This window comes from Rousettus aegyptiacus, unplaced genomic scaffold, assembly GCF_014176215.1.
Source record: "Rousettus aegyptiacus isolate mRouAeg1 unplaced genomic scaffold, mRouAeg1.p scaffold_m13_p_3, whole genome shotgun sequence".
NCBI classification, from domain to species: domain Eukaryota; kingdom Metazoa; phylum Chordata; class Mammalia; order Chiroptera; family Pteropodidae; genus Rousettus; species Rousettus aegyptiacus.
In genome coordinates, this window is record NW_023416306.1 from 150,426,461 (window position 1) to 150,448,464 (window position 22,004).

The window sequence follows — 22,004 nt, forward strand, 5'->3', positions numbered from 1 at the left end:
TCTGCAGCACACATCTTCCCCCAATACCCATATGCACGGACTTATCACGGGATGATGGCATGCAAATGGTGCACAGCTGTACAACCATTGCCTTGGCCTGGGTAGAGGGGAGAACAGAGCGTGCTTGTGAACTGAAAATCCGTGGGTGCCGTGTCAGTCATTCTGAGTCGTGGGATGCGAGAAAGAGACAGAGGGCATGTAGAATTATGTCTTGGCCCTGGAAGATCGTCAAGGTCAACTCATTCACTAGCTTATTGTCAATTGACATGTGTCACTCTCGTCACTGAGGCTGTTTCTGCTCTTTGAAGCCTCTGCTCTGTGCTGGTCCCCTTCCTTCTGTTAGGCACTTCTGTGTCAGGCAACCACAAAGATGACCCTCATGGATCCTCTCCACATCTCTGGACTCCTCTCAGAGGTCCCTTCACCCAGGTGCCAAGGCCACAGCAGTGGCAGGATCCATGACCATTTACAATGAACTCTCATCTGGCCATGCCTGGGGCACAAAGTGTAAGGGGACAGGCCACATGAAGAATCCCACAAACCCACCCCTTGTTGTTTGCCAAGTTCCCAGGACCCAGCTACCTCTTGAGGGTCAGACCCTGATATTCTTATACCCACAAAGCACAAAAACGTCTCACCTCTCCCCTTTCTGGAAGCCTCCTGATTCCCCCAGGTGGGCCTGACTCACAAAGAGCTGGAAATTCCCTGCCTGGGGTCAGGGCACCCAGGCCTGGGAACACAAAGCCCTGGCTGCCTTTCCTGGAAGAGAAAGTGGGAAATTACCTTCCATTGTTTTGGTTGATAGGTCAGAGTAGTAAAAAAGATAAGCTACACTTACTTTCTCAATATCTCACCTTATTGTACATTGATAGTCTCGCTTGCCTGAACACCTGGATTTACTTATCTGCTACCGTGATGGACCCCTTGGCCCTACCACGTGTTAATCTGTTCATGGATCTGTCTTGGCTCCCCAGGATGTAACTCTTGAGCACTGTTGGGTAGGCCACTAATTGCTTCTTAATTTTCTTTAATTTATATTCAGCACTGCTCCTTGGTGGCACCTCCCACTTCTTCCCACTCTGTCTCTTGCCCACTCATAATTATTCTCCTGCACCCCCAGGCCCAAAGCCCTAAAGAATCTGATCTGATTTTAGGGTAGATTTACACTGGTGCAGGAGGACTTAACCCTAACAAAGCAATGACTGAGGGTTAGGAATCTGAGGTCCGAACCCTTCTTACTTTCATATGATTCTTCCCCCCAGCTAGCTTTACTGAGATAAAATTGACATACAGTGCAGTGTAGGTTGAAGGGCTACAGCATAATGACCTCACACAGTTCTAAGACTACTTTCAAACTAGGAATCCTGGCAAATCCAACCCAGAGAAGTATTGTCATTTGTGACAAGCCAGCTATACCCAGGCCCTGGTTCAAATACCCTGGGTCAAATGGCCTGAACTCAGCTCAGTGGACAAGGCCCTTCTCACCCGGGCTCTGGAATGATTAAGTGGCTCGGTGGAGGCACTTTCCTTTGTTTGCTGAAGAAAGGACCTTGTTGGTTGGCTTTTTCCAGAGTGTTCTTTAAGGAAGCTGCAGGTTGCTGGAGATTCTGTGTATTTGATTTTCCACCTTGACTGGGTTCCTAGTGAAGCTGAAGCCAACCTTCCCTCTGATGTCCAAACGCAGGGACTTTACAAGTTCTTGGCATTAGAAGATTTGCTAACATTGAGATCTCTCCTCAGGCTCTCTTTTCCAGCCTCTTCCAACAATCTCTGACCATGAACTTCATGTAAGTCTCAGATCTGGTGTCTGGGATGTATGTCAACAGCTTTAAGGGTCACTTCTGCATGTCAGCTCCTGCCCTTCTCACCTACCTTCCCAGGTCTGAAGGCTGTGTCTTTAACCTCCTCCCGAGTATAGCCCCGAAGAGTTGGAGGGCATGTCACCCAGTCTGCTGCAGCCTATGTGCATGAACAGATATAGCATCCGACAATCTGATTTATGTTTTCCAGATTTATCCCATTATTCACATTCCCAGGCCAGGCTGATATTTTAGGAGCGTGAATCAGAGTGTCTGGCATGGCTTCCTCTGCAGCAGAGCTCCGGCTGCAGGCATAATGAAGTTGGGAGGGGGAAGAGCTCAACTTATTGGAGGAAACTTGTGTCAGTAACAAGTCTGCCTGGCAACAGCACTGGGAAAGGGAAACCAGGCCCCGACATCAGAGTCTAGCTCTTCGCACCGGTGGAGCTGCATCACGCTGCACAGTTTTTTCCCCTCAGTGAGTTGACTACACTCTTTAAGAAAAGGAAAATAAGTGTTCTATACATGCATTCTCCAAACGATATCCTCCTACCTGCCACCAAATAGGGAGACTGATGAACTGAAATGCCACCAGGCTGTAGCTATCCATGGCTATGTTATGCCTGAATAATAAGAAATGAGCTTCTGCAATGGAGTGAGAGGTATAAAAACACAGTTTCAAGGAGCAGAGCTCACTGGCCCCCTGACTCAGTGTGGGACTCTGCTTGGACAGTAGGACCCAAGACTAGAGAGCGAGGGAGATCATTCTTTAGTTTTTCCCTAGTCTCTTAAGTGCGTGCCTCTAAACATAGAGTTCCTGTTTCTTGAGGACTCTATTTGGAATGAGGGAGAAAGTAGAACAAGGACCGATCTAGAAACCTGAACCTTTGGGGCTACCTCAAGATCTGTGGCTGTTCCTTCTTTACTCTGGATCCCAGTGCCCAGAGCAGTGAAGGCACAGGCGAAAGCTTAATACTGGGGTATTAAACCGAACCTGGCCGTGGCTCTCTTTGTACGTTGAGTGCCCTTAAGCATGTCTCTTTAGCTCTCCAGACATCCTTTTTACCATCTGGAGCATGAACAAATGATCTCTCAGAGGTCTGACATTCTAAGCTTCCAAGGTCAAAACCAGTTTTACAATCCGAAGAAAGCAGGGAATTAAAAATGTTCCCATCAATGTTTATGTCTCAGATGCCTGATCTTTGGGTTCTGCTTTATTATCATAGTGTGGGCACACACGTCTTCAGGCTTAAGTGCTCCCATGAATACATCATTCAGTGGTATCTGGGATACATTTACATTTTTAGCGTCAGTGTAATTCTATTTGGTTTTATGCCACAGGAAGTTCAAGCCTGATTCAATTAAAGGGTTTCATAAAATGAGTTTTTAAGAAGGCAAGACAATGCTTTGCACATGTTATACCATTGTACTGTGCATTGTTATCCAGTCAGGCAGGTTGGGGGTGGCTCACGCTTCAGTCCAAGAATCTGTTAGCAATCCAAAAGTTGCATTTTTACTATCTTATTTGGAAGCAGGGAATTTAAGAGCTGGAACGGACCTTCTAGGTAGGCGGGCACTCCTACTAAAACAAGGGCAGAGTCTTTTTGTACATTTTTGCACACCTCTCGCCTCCCAACGTAGCTTTCTTGTTGTGGGCCTGAAAATACAAAACAGAAAAAGCCCTGATTGCTAAACCCGGGAATAAGGAGAGGGACGGGAGCACAAAATAGAATCGTGTACAATCCGAAAGTGCTCCCCTTTTCACCCAAAGCAGCCATAGCAAGATTTCAGTCCCCATCGTCAGAGAATGGGCAGAGGCAACTGTGCAGAGCGGCCAGAGGGAGACGTCTGCTCAGGTAGCAGCTGCAGCTGGCTTCTTCATAAAATGCACACCAAGGAGAAGCAGCTCTCCGTGGAAATAGAGTAGAAGGCGATTCGAGACTTAATGGGAGAACTTTGAGCCAGTTCAGACAGAGAGGCGGAGGAGTTGCAGCCATTGGATAAAACCTTTGGTGTGAGTAAGCAGACATGGTAGCAGTAGAACCCAGAAGAGAAATGTAAACAAGGAGGGCAAGAAGCAAAAATCCTGAGATAACCCACGTGAGGTATGAGATGGGAGGGGAAATTGGAGGGACATTTTCCTGAGTTCTGTGGCGGCTGTGTAGTTGCAGAAAGACCCCAAACCTTAGCCAACGGAAAATCAAAGCTGCAACAGAGAAGGCAGTACTCAAGGTCGAGCCTGAGGAAGAAGAGGGGTTGAATACCAGACGGTGGAGAAAGAAGTGAAAAACTGGGAGGATGGAGGGCAGGGGAGAGTCAAGGCAGCGGATTCGGAACAAAGATAATCCTAAATTTCCGGAGTTCTTTCGTTCGATGCTTGACTTGCATCTAGGGTGACCATTTAAAGAAACTGCATGGAGGTTTGACAAAGACAATGAAATGAACAGGTTCACACAGGATCAGGACAGAATGATTTCCTTTAGACAATGTCCTTCAATGCTAAGATTACCACCAAACCACAATCTATACGTACGTATTCTATGTCCTTTGTACTTTTGGCCACAAGAAACAGAAGACCTGCCAGGAAGGAGCTTGAATTATTAGGAATATTTATTATCTCGTAAAACAAGAAGGTGGGCCAGATAGGGCAGTGCCAAGGATCTTCCAATCAAGGGCCTCATGTCTACTTTCCATTTTTCCCCTCCCTTATCCTCAAACTGGTGTCCTTAGGATGGCTTTCCTCATTGCTTCTGCAGTTTTAGGCATCTTTGTAGGTAACGGTATTCAAGACAGGAGGAAAAAAAAGTCCCTCAATCTTGTAACTCCTTAAGAGCAAGAAATCCCTTTCTGGAAGTGTCTCATGAGTTTCCCTCACATCTTTTTGCCACAATTGCATTACACTGCTGTGCAATTGCCCGAAGCGATCTTTTAGCAAGGGAAAGTAGCACAGACTGGCGAGACCGATAAAGGTTCTTTCTGTGGGCCCTTTCCCTGAAGCACAGGGCCATTCAGCAGCAGTGAATAGAACTAGGATTCAATTTATGGAGAAGGATTGAGGGTCCAAACTGCACCTGGAATTAACTGCTCTGGGTAATGGGATTGGAGGTGGGAGGGGGTTGTCTCCAAGCCAGGCCTCTTAACGCCCCTCCATTGACAGGCCTCCTGTCCTTTGGGGACAACTATAACAGAGGAGTAATTGAGGTCAGTAGAGGTGACATAGCATGGCTTCTCAGCTATGAAGAGATCGCTGTCACAGCTCACGCCCCTGACTCAGCCATTTTACTACCCACTGCTCTTTCCTGGTAACATTTTAAACCACCTATTAAAGCTCAATGCAGGGCAAACATTTTTTCCAACTTTATTGAGGTATAAATGACATATAACATTGTGTAACATTAAGGTATACAATGCAATGATTTGGTACACACACATATATATTGCAAGATGATTACTGCAATGGGTTAGTTAACACATCTATCACCTCACATAATTATCTTCTGTGTGTATGTGTTGAGAACATTTACGATCTTCTCTTAGCAAATTTCAAGTATACACTACGGTATTGTTAACTGTAGTCAGCATGCTGTACATTAGGTCCCAAGAACTTATTCTTCTTGTAATGAGAAGTCAGTGCCCTGTGACCAATATCTCCCCATTTTCTCACCCCCAGCTCCTGGCAACCACCGTACTACTCTCTGTTTCTATGAGTTTGGCTTTTTTTAGACACTACATATAAGTGAATTTATATGATATTTGTCTTTAACTTATTTCACTTAGCATAATGCCCTCAAGGTACATCTACATCGTCACAAATGGTAGCATTTTCTTCTTTTTTTTAAGGCTGTGTGTGTGTGTGTAACATTTTTCTTCATCCATTGATGGACACTTAGGTTGTTTCTGTGTCTTGGCTGTTGTGGCTAATGCTGTATTGAACGTGGAAATGCAGGTATCTGTTTGTGATAGTAATTTCATTTGCTTCAGATGTATACCCAGAAATGGGATTGCTGCGTTATATGATAGTTCTATTTTTAATTTTTTGAGGAACCTCCACAGTGTTTTCTATAATGGCTGTACTAGTTTACATTTCCACCAACAGCACACAAGGGTTCCCTTTTCTCCACCTCTTTGACAATACTTATTATCTCTTGTCTTTTTGATAATAGCCACTTTAACAAGTGTAAGGTTGTGGTTTTTATTTGCATTTGCCTGATTAGTGATATTGAGTATCTTTTCATGTACCTGTTAGTCATTTGTATGTCTTTTTGAAAGAAAAGTTCTGTTCAGTTCTGCCAATTTTGTAATCAGATTATTTGTGTTTTTGCTATTGATTATATAAGTTTCCTATTTGAGTATTAGCCCCTTATGTAATATATGGTTTGTAAATATTTTCTTCCATTCCATAGACTGCTTCTTCATTTTGTTGATTGTTTCCTTTGCTGTGGATAAGCTTTTTAATTGGATGTGGTCCCACTTGTTTATTTATTTTTGCGTTCGTTGCTTGTGCTTTTGCTGTCATATCCAAAAAATCATTGCCAAGACCAACGTCAAGGAGTTTTTCCCTATGTTTTCTCCAAGAGTTTTATAATTCAGGTCTTACATTTAAGTCTTTAACGTTTTTGCAGTTAATTTTTGTGAGTGGTGTAAGATAAGGGTTCAAATTTATTCTTTTGCACGTAAATATCCAGTTTTTCCACTTATTGAAAAGATTAACTTTTTCTCTGTGAAATAGTCTTGGCTCCTTTGTCAAATATTAGTTGGCCGTTTATGTTAATTTCTGAGCTCTTGATTCTATTACATTAACCTATGTGTTTTTATGCTAAGAATACACAGTTCTGGTCACAACAGTTTCGTAGTATAATTTAAAATCATGAAGTGTGATGCCTCTAGCTTTGTTCCTTTTAAGACTGCTTTGGCTATTCAAGGCCTTTAATGGTTTCATAACATTTTTAGAATTTTTTTCATTTCTGTGAAAAAAATGCTATTGAAATTTTGATAGCAATTGCATTAATTCTATAGACAACTTTGGGTATTATGGATATATATATATATTTTTTTACAGCAGGAAAGAAAAGCTTTATTAGAAGGGAATGTACACTTCCAGATGTGGAAGCGGGCCTGAGCAAGAGAAGCGTGGCTCAAAGGCCAACATTTTAACAATATAAATGATTTCAATCCACAAACATGGGATATTTTCCCATTTATTTGTGTCTTCTTCATTTTCTTTCATCAATGTCTTATAGTTTTCAGAGTATAGATTTTTCACCTCCTTAGTACATTTATTCCTAAATCTTTTTACTGTTTTTGATGTTGTTATGAATGAGATTATTTTCTTTATTTCTGTGTTAGATATTTCATTGTTAATGTATAGGAATGCAGCTGATTTTTATATGTCGATTTTGTAAGCTGCAACCTTACTAAATTTGTTTATCAGTTCTAACAGAGTTTTTTTTGGTGTAGTCTTTGTGTCATCTGCAAACAGAGATAATTTTACTTCTTCCTTTTCAATTTGGATGCCTTTTATTTCTTGTTTGATTGCTCTGTCTAGGACTTCCAGTACCATATTGAATGATGAGAGTGGTCACCCTTGTTTGTTCCTGATTTTAAAGGAAAAGCTTTCAGCTCTTTCAGCTGAGTATGATGTTAGCTGTGGATATTTTAATATACAGCCTTTATTATGTTGGAGGATGTTACTTCTATATCTAATTTTGGAGAGCTTTTATCACAAAAAGGGATTGAATTTTGTTAAATGCTTTTTCCACATCTACTGAGAGGATCATACAATTTTATCCGTTATTCTATTAATGTGATATAGAACATTGATTTGTCTATGTCAAACTATCCTTGTATCCCAGGCATAAATCCCACTTGATCATGGTATATGGTTCTTTTAATGTGCTGTTGAATTCAGTTTGCTAGAATTTTGTTGAGAATTTATGCATCTCTATTCATCAAGGATATTGGTCTATAATTTTCGTTTCTTGTACTGTCCTTATCTGGCTTTGGTATGAGGGTAATGTCGGCCTCATAAAATGAGTTTAGGAATGTTCACTTTTCTTCAATTTTTGGAAGAGTTAGAGATGAATTGACATTCATTCTTCTTTAAATGTTTGGTAGAGTTTGGTATAGTCAATGAAACTATCTGGTCCTGGACCTGTCTTTGTTGACAGGTTTTGATTACTGCTTCAGTATCCTTAGTTATTGGTTTGTTCAGATTTTCTATCTCTGCATGAGTCAGTTTTGGTAGGTTGTACATTTCTAGAAATTTATCCATTGTATTTTCAGATTATTCTGTTAGTGTATAATTGTTCCTGGTAGCTTCTTACAATCCTTTACTTTTCTGTGGTATCAGTTATAGTCTCTTATTTTTAATTTTGTTTGAGTTCTCTTTTTTTTCTTGGTTAGTCTAGGCAAAGTTTTGTCAACTTTGTTTATCTTGTCAAAGAACCAATTCTTAGTTTCACTGATTTTTTTCTATTGTTTCTATTCTCTTATTTATGTCTGCTCTAATCTTTGCTCTTTCCTTCCTTCTGCTAACTTTGGACTTAATGTGTTCTTTTCTAATTCCTGGAATGTAAAGTTATGTCGTTGATTTGAGACCTCTTTTTTTTTTTTTTTTTTTAAATGTAGGCAGTTGCTATAACCTTCCCTTTTAGAACTGCTTTTGCTGCATGCTGTAAGTTTTGGTATATTGTGTTTTCATTTTCATTTGTCTCAAGATACTTTCTGATTTCCTTTTAGATTTCTTTATTGTTCATGAGTATGTTGCTTATTTTCCAAGGGTTGTAAAATTTTAAGTTTTCCTTCTGTTACTGATTTTTAGTTTCATACCATTGTTATTGGAAAAGATACTAAATATGATTTCAATCTGCTTCAATTTGTTAAGGCTTGTTTGGTGGCCCCACATATAATCTATCATGAAGAATATTCCATGTGCACTTAAGAAAAATATGTATTCTGGTGCTCTTGGATGGAATGTTCTATATATGTGTCTATTAGTTTCATGTTGTCTATAGTGTTATTCAGGTCAAGGCAAACTTATTTTGACATAAAATTGAGACATCTAGCATGGCAATAATAAGATGTAGCCATTTTGCTGGAAATAGCAAAGGGTTCAGAATCAGGCAGACTAATTCTTGGCTCCATTTTCTGGTTGAGAGGCACCAGGCAGTTTCTTCATTTCTCTAGACTCATCTTCATTACCACAATTCCTTTGGCATGTGAGTTTTTTCATGGGAGGCCATATCATGAAGGATACCATGGCAATAAATGGGGCATTCTGTACAGGTCATGAACAAGGAGACAGATGAAACAAATGTTCCCATTTTTCTCTCCTCTCATCCTCTGATCTTTATTACCATCTGCCCCCCATTTTTGCCAAACTCATCAAAAAGCCAAAGGGACAAAGAAATATGGAGAATGGATGGAGGGAGGGACAGTATTACAAAGGGGAATAACCAATACAGTTGTTGTATGTGCCTGGTATATACTACCATATATAAATACAAGTGGATAATTTTTTTATTTCTTATTTTTCAGAATTCTGAAGTTAAGTTTAGAATAAAAGAAAAGTTAAACTTCCCATGTATAAGAAACAACCCTGGCACACTAGACCATGTGGTAGGGACCATGGCTCTTGGCTTTCCTGCTCTTCTCTTCTCTCATGGGTCAAGGCATGTTAAAGGAAAATTACTCTGCTGAAATTCAGCTTTTAGAGGAAACCTGTGAGAAGTGTGTTTAGAATGTTTCTGTGATCTTCTTGCCCATGTAAATGCAATCTGCTCCCTTCCCCCTCCCATGACTGTTTTTATGTACCGAACAAGTTCCTCCACTCTAACTAAACTGGCCTGTCAGTGTAGCCAGACACTTGGAAAACAAGTCTGACGGAAGCTGTGGTAATAACAACATGGAAGGTCATTTGTTTTCTGCTTTAATGACAGTGTCGATAGTGCGTGCATCTTGAAAAGTTTTTCCTGAAGTGTTGGTGACTCCAGCTGGCCATACAGGCACACTCTCTTCCCTGTACTCATCAATGACCAATGAGTGATGACAGGCCATTATTCCATTCTAAACTGAAGAGCCAAACATCTGCAGTTCATTCAAGTTTCTCTTGGCTCAGAGATGCATCAGTGTGCAATGAGAATAAATGAATTACAAATGGGATTAGATGAGAATGGACATTTAAATGTGCACCGTTCTCACACCTCCCATTTTCATTCCTACTTCTACTATGTTCTACTCCCCACCTTTCTCCATTTCTCCCCGCTGCTTCAGCTTTTTGCTTTCTTCATGCTCTCACCGCAGAGCCATTGACTCCAAAGTTCCTACTTGTGGATTCAGATAGAATGAATCGGAATATTCAACCAGGCATCCCAACCTCAGAGGGGTGGAGCATAATTCTCCAACCCCAGGAGAAAATTAGCTTAGTTTCTAAAGCAGATCAGTTTTCCTCACTCTAATTTACCTTTAGATAGTAACCGATAAAGCCTCCAGTTTTGATTAAGACCTTGGTTGTTGTTTCCTGTTTGTTTAACCCACAAACTACACTCTTCTGGTGGCTCAACTCATTACGGATATTCTAGATACTGACCAATTCTGTTACAGGGGAACTAATGTTTAAGTCCCTTCCCTGATAACTCCTTGCTTAATGAGCCAAAGAAGAAGGTATTTGTAATTGGATTCCTGCTTTGATAAAATTGTACATGTTGCCTTTAAAATAAATACATAAAAGGCTTCCTCTCCTCATTCTCTCTTAATAAGTAGCAAAAGAAATAAAAGCACATTGGGAGGAGGAATATGGGGAAGAAATGTCTCAGCAGCTATAAGGTAATTTAGAAATTTATAGATAATTCCAAAGAGGGGAAAATTTAGTACAAATTATGTTTCTTCTAAAAGCATTAGTCATCTTTATGTAATGGATATGTAGAAGAACTTTTTGTTATCTGTGCCTGGAGTTATTTGCTTCAATTCTCTTACTGGATTTCAGTTCTACCTCCTCCTCTTCCCTTGAAAGAGAGAACATTGTTTATTAAAAAGGAGATCCAATTCTCTTCAAAAGTATCAGGTACCTGTAATGTCACAAAAGAAAAATGTCTATAAACAGCCTCCTCTGCAGGAGTGGGTGTAGGATCCTTGCCCAGATAAGATTATTAGGTTTTAGCATCACATCCAAAGAGGTACAAGCTTGAGTGTCACACCCTTAGAGCAGTGCTTCTCAACCCAATTTGCACATTAAAATCACCTGGGGGTTTGTGTGTGTGCATACAAATGCATACACATTGATTTCCTGGGCCTCACCCTAGAGAATCCGATTTAATTGATATGAAGTAGTGCCACCATTGGTAGGTTGTAAAAACTCCCTGTTGATTCTAATATGCATCCACGTTGAGAATCGATGGCTTATTGCTTTAAAAAGTCTGCCTGTGCCTAGCTTTGTTGCCCTGTGAACTAGGTAACTTTCTCCTGAAATTCAAAAGATTCTTGAAGCTGGTTGCCTATTTGTAGCCTATGACATCCATTAACAAAAGAGAAAGGATATGTAATACCTGAAGTCTACGAGGGCCAAAATTCTAAAATGCCAAATGTTCAAATCTGAACACTGGGTGAACTATGAAGATGCTTCTTTCTCTCCTCCCTGCTACCATGTGCATGCATGCTCGTGTGCACATGCACACACAGTGACATACCATAGCTCTACACACAAAGGGCAGCTTTGGCCCACCTGGCACAAAGCACTGAAGCAACTGTCAAAATTGTCTTCCCGCCTTTACTGGACTGCAGGTGGCCTCAACTTAGTCACAAGTTGCATTCCATTTTGTTTGTTTGGAATTCCAACACATGTTCCCATAGAAATGGTGTGATTGTGATAATAGATTTCCTAAGTCAGCTTCTGCCTTTCAACCCATAGTACAGCTGAACCAAAACTCACAAAATCATTTTAGGGCAATCACTGTGGATTTAGAGTACTAACAACACAGGTCCAATTCGCCAAACTCCTAATACACCGAGGTGTTCTCTGAGAGAATGTGGTAGAGGCAGTAAGAGTAACATAGAATGTCAGTGATACAGGGAAAACATCAAGCATTGGATCAAGCTCAAGGGTGAGAACTGGCTTTGGAGACCAAGGAGAGGGAGCATAAGAAATGACTTTTAAGGTCTAAAAGACAGGATGGGGCAGCCGTGAGTGAGGTGGTGTAAGATGGGGGCTTCCTATTTAGTAGACCATGGACATTCACAAGGAGCTATTTGGAAATCTTAAAAATTCTCAGATATGTAAACAAGGAGCCATTTATGGAGGTTCTGGCTTCCAAATCACATGTTCACAGAGATTTTTCTCTAATTTTTTGTGAAGATCTCAGTAGCTCTTGACCATGTTTTCAATTTAAACAAAAATTTTAACCCTCTCTTGATTGCCATTTTTCACAGAGAAACAAAGTGTCATTACCAGGAAGTGTTAGGGACTTCAGAGAAGTAGAAGCAGATGCTCCATCTAAAAGGGCAACCATTGATCAATTCCAGACAAAGGCTGCCAAAATAAGCTGCTTGCTCAGTTCTCTATTTTTTTTTTTTTCAAGAGAAGGCAGAAATATAGACATTTATATGAAATGTCTTGATTTTATTTGGAAGTAGTAGTTAATGCAATCAAACTAGAAAAGAAAAGGTATACAGATTTAGGAAGAAAGAAACAAAACTATCTTTATTTGTAGATTACATGATCATCTATGTTGAAAATCCCAAAGAATTAACGAATAAAAACCTTGGAAGTGATAAGCAATAATAGCAAGATTGCAGAGAGTACAAGTTTGATCCACAAGTCAATTCCTTTCTTATATACTAGAAATTAAATTTTTAAGTTAGAAAAACATCACCATTTATATTAACATAAAAATCTGAATACTAAGTACAAATCTAACAAAATATGTACAAGATCTATATGAGGAAAACTACAAAACCCTGATGAAAGAAATTAAAGACTATCTAAACAGAGGAAGAGATATTCCATGTTCACAAATGGGAAAACTTGAAATTGTTAGGATGTACATTTTTCAATTTGATCTATAAATTGAACACAATCTCAATCAAAATTCTAGTAAGTTATTTTGTAGATATCAATAAACCGATTCTAAAGTTACATGAGAAAGCAAAAGACCCAGAATAGCCAACAAGAAAATCCAGCCAAGCTTGAGGTCAGCCATGACTTTTTTGATACGATGTCAAAAATACAATCCATGGGGGGGGGGGGGGTGCGGGAAGACCTGATAAGTAAAATTTCGTTAAAATTAAAAATATCTGTGAAATATATTGTTAGGATGAAAAGACAAGCCATACACTTGGAGAAAATCTTTGCAAAAACACGTATTCCATAGGACTTATATCCAAATTATACAAGGAGATCTTAAAACTCAGCAATAAGAAAATCAACCTAATTAAAAATAGTTAAAAAAACATCTGAACAGACACTTCACCAAAGAGATATATACATGCGTAAATGAAAAGACGCTCACCATAGTAGGGAATACCACTCTACACCTATTAGAATGGATAAAATCCAAAACACTGGCAACACCACAGGCTGGCAAGGATGTGGAGCAACAGGAAATCTCACTCATTGCCGGCATGAGTGCAAAGTGAATCAGCCACTTTGGAAGACAGTTTGGCAGTTTCTTACAAACATTGCGTTACCATACAATCCAGCAGTCGTGCCCCTTGTTCTTTACCCAAATAATCTGAAAACTTGTGTCCGCACGAAAACATGCACACGAATATTTATAGCAGCTTTATTCATAATTTTCAAGACGTAGCAGCAACCAAAATGTCCTTCAACAGATGAATGGATAAACAAACTGCAGTAATCTATACAATGGGATGTTATTCAGCGCTAAAAGGAGCTATCAAGCCGTGGAAAGACATGAAATACCCTTAAAAGTGTATTGTGGAAGATGGCAGTCTGAAAAGGCTACATGCTATATATAACATTTTGGAAAAGGCAAGACTACAGATACGTTAAAAAAAAAAAAAAAAACAGTGATTACCATAGACTTGGGAAAAAGGGTGGAAGGGATGCGAAGGGGAACCCCAGAGGATTTTTCGGGTTGTGAAACTATTATATGTGGTATTGTAGTGGTGGATACATGACAATATGCATTTGTCAAAACCCGTAGAACTGCACAACGCCGGGAGTGAACCGTAGTATAAACCATGGACTTCAGTTAATAAAAATGAATCAATAAAAAATATGTTGGTAACCAACATGTTTTTCTAAATTTAATACACGTCAACACTGAGTGGGCCAAACAAACATATCTGAGTCCACTTAACTCTGACACTCAGCTTTCCCGATGAGTACCAAAATTCTCAAGTGAGTAGCAAACAACAGAGCTATGATGAGATGTTCTAGGTGGTCGGGTAGGTATGCTCACGCTCAAGTGCCTTATTCTTTCACACCAGGCCACTCTTACAAATTTATGTCCTAGGAAGATCATAAATTATGACATCAGCCTCATAGGCCACTCATAAGTGGTTAAATCCATGGGTGAGATCAGCTGCTGTGTTAATACTCCAGGCCAAATGCCTGATTGAGGACGAGCCATCAGTGGTGGGAGACGAAAGAGGAACTGTCCATGGGACCAAGGCGTATGGTTTAGTCAATAACTGAAGACAGAAAAAGGAAGCAGATCCACCTGGCAAAACAAAAACTTCAGAGTTTTAAAAGAGAGTGAAGGGTAATTTTCTGAGAAGGGAGTCACTCTATCTCCAGGTAAGTTCACTGCAAATAAACTTAAACCACTTCACTTGCCAGGCTGATAGATGCTTTCTGCATTGATCCTCACTGGGCTGTGTTCTAGATTGAGAGAGACAAAATGGACAATGGCACTTGCAGTCGAATAAGAGCAGATAAGTATACAAATAACTAGACTTGAAGATAGTCACAGGAGAGGCTTCTTTGCAAAGAGGATGACTAGGTCATCCATTGCAGGGAATAAAAAAAGCTTTCAAGGCAGAGGGGTCTTTTGGAAGGGCCTGGAAGGGATGGTAGAATTTTTAAATAAGGAGCTCAGACAAGGTGACAGTCAAGCGGGCATTGTGAGCAGTGATCCAGGTCAACAAGGATAAATATTCAGTGATGCGGGTTGCCTGGAGTGGGGCACACACAGAGGGATAATAGAAAAGTACGGCTGAAGGCTGAGATGTGGATGTTATGTGGAGAATTCTGAATGTCGGGCATTGGCACTTAATTCAGCAGGCCATTATCAAGCATTAAGCACTAGATGGGATGCTAAAATTTTCCTTCTCTGTCCTCGGCTCTGATGCTAATAGGGAATTTCTTTTCTTCCCATATACACCTTCCTTTCTTCTCATCTTCTCCTTTTGCCATCCTTCTTCCCTTTCTCATTCTATTCCTGATAAATTTCAGATTTCCTGCCAGCCTACTCCTTTCCTCTAGCAAAGAGCAATGGCTATGGCCTAATCTAATTCCATTCCCCTTGGCCCTATTTTTATGGATTTTTTTGCGGGGGAGGGAGGATGTTTCTAAGCATAACCTAACATAAGCTCTCTGATTTCAGACTTAAAAAAATCTTAGCTCACCAACAGCTCCATCAAAAGATAAAAAACCGTTTGCTATGAGACTATGCAATGACAGTGTTGGTGGGCCCAATGTGGAGCGGTTCCTGTTATTTGCTAAAGGGTGACAGTTAATGAAAACATAGGAATGCCTCATATGCAGCCCTCATCAAAAGCAAACAACCTCTTAGTAGGCATGTCATGTCCCCCATTTTATTTATTCCGTAAGCATTTATTGAGCATATACTCTCTACCAATAGAATTAGACAGTGTTTCTATATAGCTCAAATCCTAGAAAGGGAAAAAAAAAAGAAAACACTGCAATAGTGTGATAAGTAAGACGACGACAGCTAGAATCGTACTTCTCAAAAATAATGTATATGCAAAATTACTCAGGGGTCTTGTGAAAAGTATGCTTTCATCCAGTAGGTCTGGGGTTGGGCCATTCTCCTGGAAACTCAAATCTACAGGAAAGAATGAAGAGCACCAGAAATAATAAAAGCGTGTGTATGTAAAAGACTACGTCAGTCCAAGTCCTCCAGGAAGCAGACAAGTAGACGTGTAGGAGATTTATCCGGGAAAATGCCCCTGAAGGGTCCAGGGAAGTAGAAGGAAGAGTAGGGAGAGTTTCAAACACCAGTGTAGGTCTGACATCTGTGAAAGGGGAGGGGCAAGGAGGAAGGATTGTATAGCAGAAACCTTTCCTGAAGTGCGGCTCTGAAAAAATCTTGGCCTGGAGAATTGAGATCTCCAGAGCAAATATTACCCATGAGAGGAGTGGACATGTCTTTCTGACAGGATTGTCCCATGTCAGCAAGAATGGCCTGCCTCTAGGACCTCTGCTATGCTCAGTCACTGGCTGGCTGGGAGCAGCCTGGGAATGGCGTGGTCTCAGCAAGAATGCTGCAGGAGACTGTCCATCAACCATGGCCCTCACAGCAGTTTTCTTGAAGGGAAAGGTCCAAGTAACACATCTTCATGGATGCAAACAGACTCTGTATTTTTTTTAAAAAATCACGTGACTCTTTAAAGTAGGAATTTAAGTACTGTATCGTACTTATATAAGTGTTCATCATGTAAGTAGCTGAAATATAAATGACAGCAACAGCACAAATGGAACTACACTGTTGCAAAATCATATTTTATGTGAAATAGTATAATATTTAAGTAGGTTTTGATAAGTTAAAGATGCATATTTGTAGTAGAGCAACCACTAAAAAAATATGCGAAGAAATATGGCTACAAAGCCAACAGAGGAATTGAACTGAATAGTGGAAAAAAAAAAAAAAGATTAACCCAAAAGATAAGAAAGGAAGCACAGAGGAAAAAAAACAGATGGACAAATAAAAAACAAATAGGAATTGACACACCTAAATTTAATTATTTCCATCTGTACACCAAGAGTTAATAGAATACACACTCCGACTGAAAAACAGAGGTGATTAGACAGGATAAAAAAAGAATCAAGACTCATCTATAGTCTGTCTATAGGAGCCATATCTTAAATGTAAAGACTCAGATTGAAAGGAATAAGGTGCATAAAGTCATATCTTGCAGACAGTAAACATAAGAAAGCTGGAGTGGTTAAATTAAAATCAGACAAATAGACTTTAAGATAGAGTATTACCAGAAATAAAAAGGGACATGTCATAATAATAAAAGTTTCAACTCCCAAGGAAGACATAACAGTCATCAATGGTTCTTAGAAATTTAAGCACATACTTATCTGTGCCGTCAATCTTATTCCTAGGTTATTAGCCAAGAGAATGGAACATAAGTCCGCAAAAAGACTTACACAGGAATGTTCATAGCAATTTTATTCACAGTGGCCTAAATTTGGAAACAAATAAAATGTTCATCAACTGGAGAATAAACACATTTTGTACATTGATACAATGGAATACAATTTGGCAAAATAAAAACAAAAAACTGCTGATTTACAACATTGGTAAATTTTACAGACATTATGCTGAGCAAAGAGGCCAGAGACAAGGGAGTACATACTGTGTGAGTCCTTTTATATGAAGTTTTATAGCAGGCAAAGCTCATCTGTTTTTTTAAAAAAAACTTTCTTGGGAAACTAAGGAGCACAAGTGAACATCCAGGGGTGGTGGAAACATACATTATCTTAGAAGAGGTACAGATTACATGAATGCATGCATTTGTTGAAACTCATCAAATTGTTACTGAGGGGAAAAAAGAATTCGTAAACAAGTAACAAAGATGTATAAAACATGGTGTCTGTCCTTAAAACAAAATGAAGACTATTTTGAGAAAGTGATAGAAGACCCATAGTGACTTCATTGGAAACAAAATCCACCAAGTACAACAGAACCTCTCTGTTTTCTCTTGCCTGGAGTTCGCGGCCAATGATTTAGAGACATTGAATGGTAGCACCTGAATATACGTGTATGACGTCATTTGTTGGAGCCAATAAAAAAATAACAGTAATCACAAAAGGAACAGAAATACGATCTATAGCTTCCAATTCAGCAGAAGGGAAAAAAGAAAAGTATCCCCAACTTCGTCATATTCCACAGAAAAGGAAAAAGAAGCAAAGGAAAAAACAGCATACGGAACTTACAAACTAAAATGATTGAAATTATTCTAAATATGTCAGTAATAACAATAAATGTAAGTTAATTAAATCCACAATTAAAATACAGAAATTGCATTTTGAATTTGTTTTTTTTTGTGGTAAGAACACTTAACATGAGATCGACCCTCTTAAAATTTTAAGTATACGATACAGTATTGTTAACTATAGGTACAGTGTTATTTAGATCTCTTGAACTTATTCAGCTTACATAACTGAAGTTTCATGTTCATTGATTAGCAACTCTCCATTTCCTCCCTCCCCAATTCCCCAGTCTCTGGTAAACACAATTCCACTCTCTGATTCTATGAGTTTGACTATTTTAGACATCTCACAGAAGTAAAATCGTGTAATGTTTGTCCTTCTGTGACTGGCTTCTTTCGCTTAGCATAATGTCCTCCAGGTTCACAAACATGATCCCATATTGCAGAATTTCCTTTTTCTACAGCTGAATAGCATTCCATTGCATGTATATGCCACATTTTCTTTGTTCATTCATCCATCAATGGATGTTTAGGATGTTTTCACATCTTGGCTATTTCGAATAGATCTGCAATAAACATATGTTTATTTTTTTCTAAAACCTTGATTTCTATTCTTTTGGACAAATAACTAGAAGTGGGCTTGCTGGATCATATGGTAGAACTATTTTTTTTTTTTTTTTAGGTATCTTCATACTATTTTTCACACTGGGTGCATCATTTTGCATTCCTACCAACAGTGTACAAGGTTCCAGTTTCTCCATGTCCTCCCCAACAGTTGTCTTTTTTTATGGTTTTGATTTGCATTTCCCTGATGATTAGTGACACTGAGCATCTTTTCATGTATCTGTTGTCATTAGTTGTCTTCTATGGAGCAATGTCTACACAAGTTTTTAGTTTTTTTAAAATTGAGTTATTAGGGTTTTCCTTAGCTATTGAGTTGTAAGAATTCCTTATATTTTTTGAAAATTAATCCCTTATCGAATATTTTCTCCCATTTCGTTGGTTGCCTTTTCACTCTGTTGTTTTCTTTGCTGTGTAGAAGCTTTTCAGTTTGATGTAGTACAACTTGTATGTTTTTGCTTTTTATTTTTGCCTGTGTTTTTGATGTTATATCCATGAAGTTATTGTCAAGATCAATGTCATGAAGCTTTTCCTCTATGTTTCTTTCTAGGAGTTTTATAGTTTCAGGTCTTACTTTTTAGTCTTTAATCCATTTTGAGTTTTTGGTTTTTTTTAATGCATATTGTAAGATGAGGGTCCAATTTTATTTTATTATTTTTTTTTGCATTAGGATATCAAGATTTCCCAATAAGTTTATTGAAGAGACTATTTTTCCACAATATGTATTTTTGGCATTGTTGTCAAAATCAGTTAACCATATATATGTAAATTTATTTCAGGGTTCTTAATTCTGTCCCATTGGTTTATATGTCCGCCTTTATGCCAGTACCATGCTGTTCGAATTACTGTAGCTTTGTAATATAATTTGAAATCAGGGAGCATGATGCCTCCAGCTCTGTTATTTTTTTTTTTTTCAAGATTGATTTGGCTATTCAGTGTCTCTTGTGGCTCCATATAAATTTAAAATTTTTTTTTTCTATTTCTGTAAAAAATGTAATTGTGATTTTCATAGGTATTGCATTGAATCTGTATATTGCTTTGGGTAGTATGGACATTTAACAATATTATATCTTCCAGTCCATAAACATGGATGCATTCCATTTGTTCATGTCTTCTTTCATTTCTTTTGGCAATATTTTGTAATTGTCCATATACAAGTCTTTCACCTCCTCAGTTAAGTCTATTCCTAAGTATTTTATTCTTTTTGGTGCTAAAATGGGATTCCCCCCACACCCCCTAATCACCTTCTCATATAGTTTATTGTTAGTGTAAAATGCAGATAAACATAATTTGTAAGAAAGATGTCTAAACAAGTAAAAAAAGATTATCATGCAATTGCCAATCAAAAAAAAGTCTATGTATCCGCATTAGTAGCAGACAAATAGAATTTAAAGAAAGGATGTTTAATAGACTTTAAGAGTGATACTTTGCAACAATAAAAAGAAAATTCTACCAATAATAGTAATAGTTAATATTTAGTTCAGAGTGAAGAAGTATCATAATGTCTGTAACTTACATTTAAATGCTTCATGAAAAAAAAATGGAGAAAAAATATGGCAAAATGTTAAAAACTTGTAAATCTAAGTAAGTAGTATAGGGTATTCATTTTAATATTCTTTCAATTCAGTATAACTATTTCAGTTTTTCTATAGTTTAAAAAATTTTCAAAATAAAATTAAAATTTTACAGTGTAGAAAGTTGGGGAAAATTCACTTCAATAACTCATGAGCTAAAGAGGAAATCAATAAATTATAAAATATTTATAATGAAAAACAAAAGTGTTACATATAAAAACCTCTGGAAAACAACTAATGTAGCATTTAGAGGGAAATTCATAGCTTTAAGTAAACTTATTAAGACAAGAAAGATTTTACATAAATGGATAAATCCTTACACTAAATAGTAAAAAACTTGAATAACAGAGTAAATCAAAAGAAATTAAAGCAAATAATTAAGATATGAGCAAATGTTGATGGCATAGAAAAACAATAGATTCAACAAAAGGAAGCACTTGTACTTTGAAAATTAAGGAATACAATACCTAGAAAGACTGAAAGAACAATTTTAAAAGTTAAAATAATATTAAAGAAGAGGATATAACAGACACAGTAGATGTATTAAAAATTATGAGTATAATACCAATGATTATTGCCATTAAATTTTAAAAACTTAGGTAAAATCTGTATTGCTAGAATTAACTTAAATTATTGCCAAAATTAACCTAAGAAGAAGTAGAATATTTGTATAAACCAATACCATTAGAGAAATTGAGTCAATAATTTATAAAGTATAAGCATACCCACCATGCTAAAAGCACCAAATGTGTTATGGGCAAGTTTTAGGAGACTTTCAAGAACAGATAATTCTTATATTTTAATTTTTTCTGAGAATAGAAAAAGAAGGAAAGCTTCATTTTCAATGTCATTTTGCTGATGTATACATTTACAGATAAAGTCCCAGAAATAAAGTTGCTGGATCAAGGGTTGGTGCACTTGTAGTTTTGATCATTGTTGACATAAAGACCATATCAATTTATACTTCCACCCACACCCACAGTATATGAATGGAATGCCTGTTTCCACGTATTCTTAGTAACAATGTTTTCAAAATTTTTAATCTTTACTAATCTGAGTGATGAAAACAGGTATTAAATTGCAGTTTTAACTGCACTTCTCCTGCGAGTAACACAGTTTATAATAAAGTTTATCTTTTCATTTTTCAAAGCCATATGTAACTTTTTTATGCATACTATTTATATTCTTTGCCCATTTCTATGTATTTGTTTTCTTACTGATGTTTAGGGACTCTATATAAGATATGTTTCAGATTTTCACGATTTCTCATTTGTATTTAGATTTTAATATTTTTGCCATGGAGAATTTAATTTTTTACATAATTGTTTTCAATAATCTTTTTAAAGTGGCTTTTATATTTTATGTCATATACTCAAAGAATTTCTTCACTCCAAGATTATTTTTAATCCTCCTATCTTTTGATCCATTCGGAAATTACTATGATGTATGGACTGCGCCAGGGATTCAACTCTATTTTTTTTCCCAATAAAGCAAAAATGCATCAAAGGCACTTTTTAAAATTTTTAATAATTTTTTTTACTTATTTATTTTTTAACGATGCTCATGGTCATGGTCACAAATAATGAGGATGCTAGTATAAGCCCTGGCCAAGCCTTAAGGGAAAATGAGGACATTTACTAGTAAAAGACCACACCTGAGTTGTGTTTTAAAGACTATGTAGGAATCAGGCAGACAGATAAGGACTGGAGAATTGACATAATTCATTCCAGCTAAAGCCAAGCACATTAGAGAGGGAACAACAGTGGACAAGTCCGAAGGGATGAGCAGAGCGGCCTTGGGTTCCATGCTTAGAAATTTGAACTTTATTTTGGAAATGAAGAGGTACCATTGAAGAAACTTTTTAAAGTGG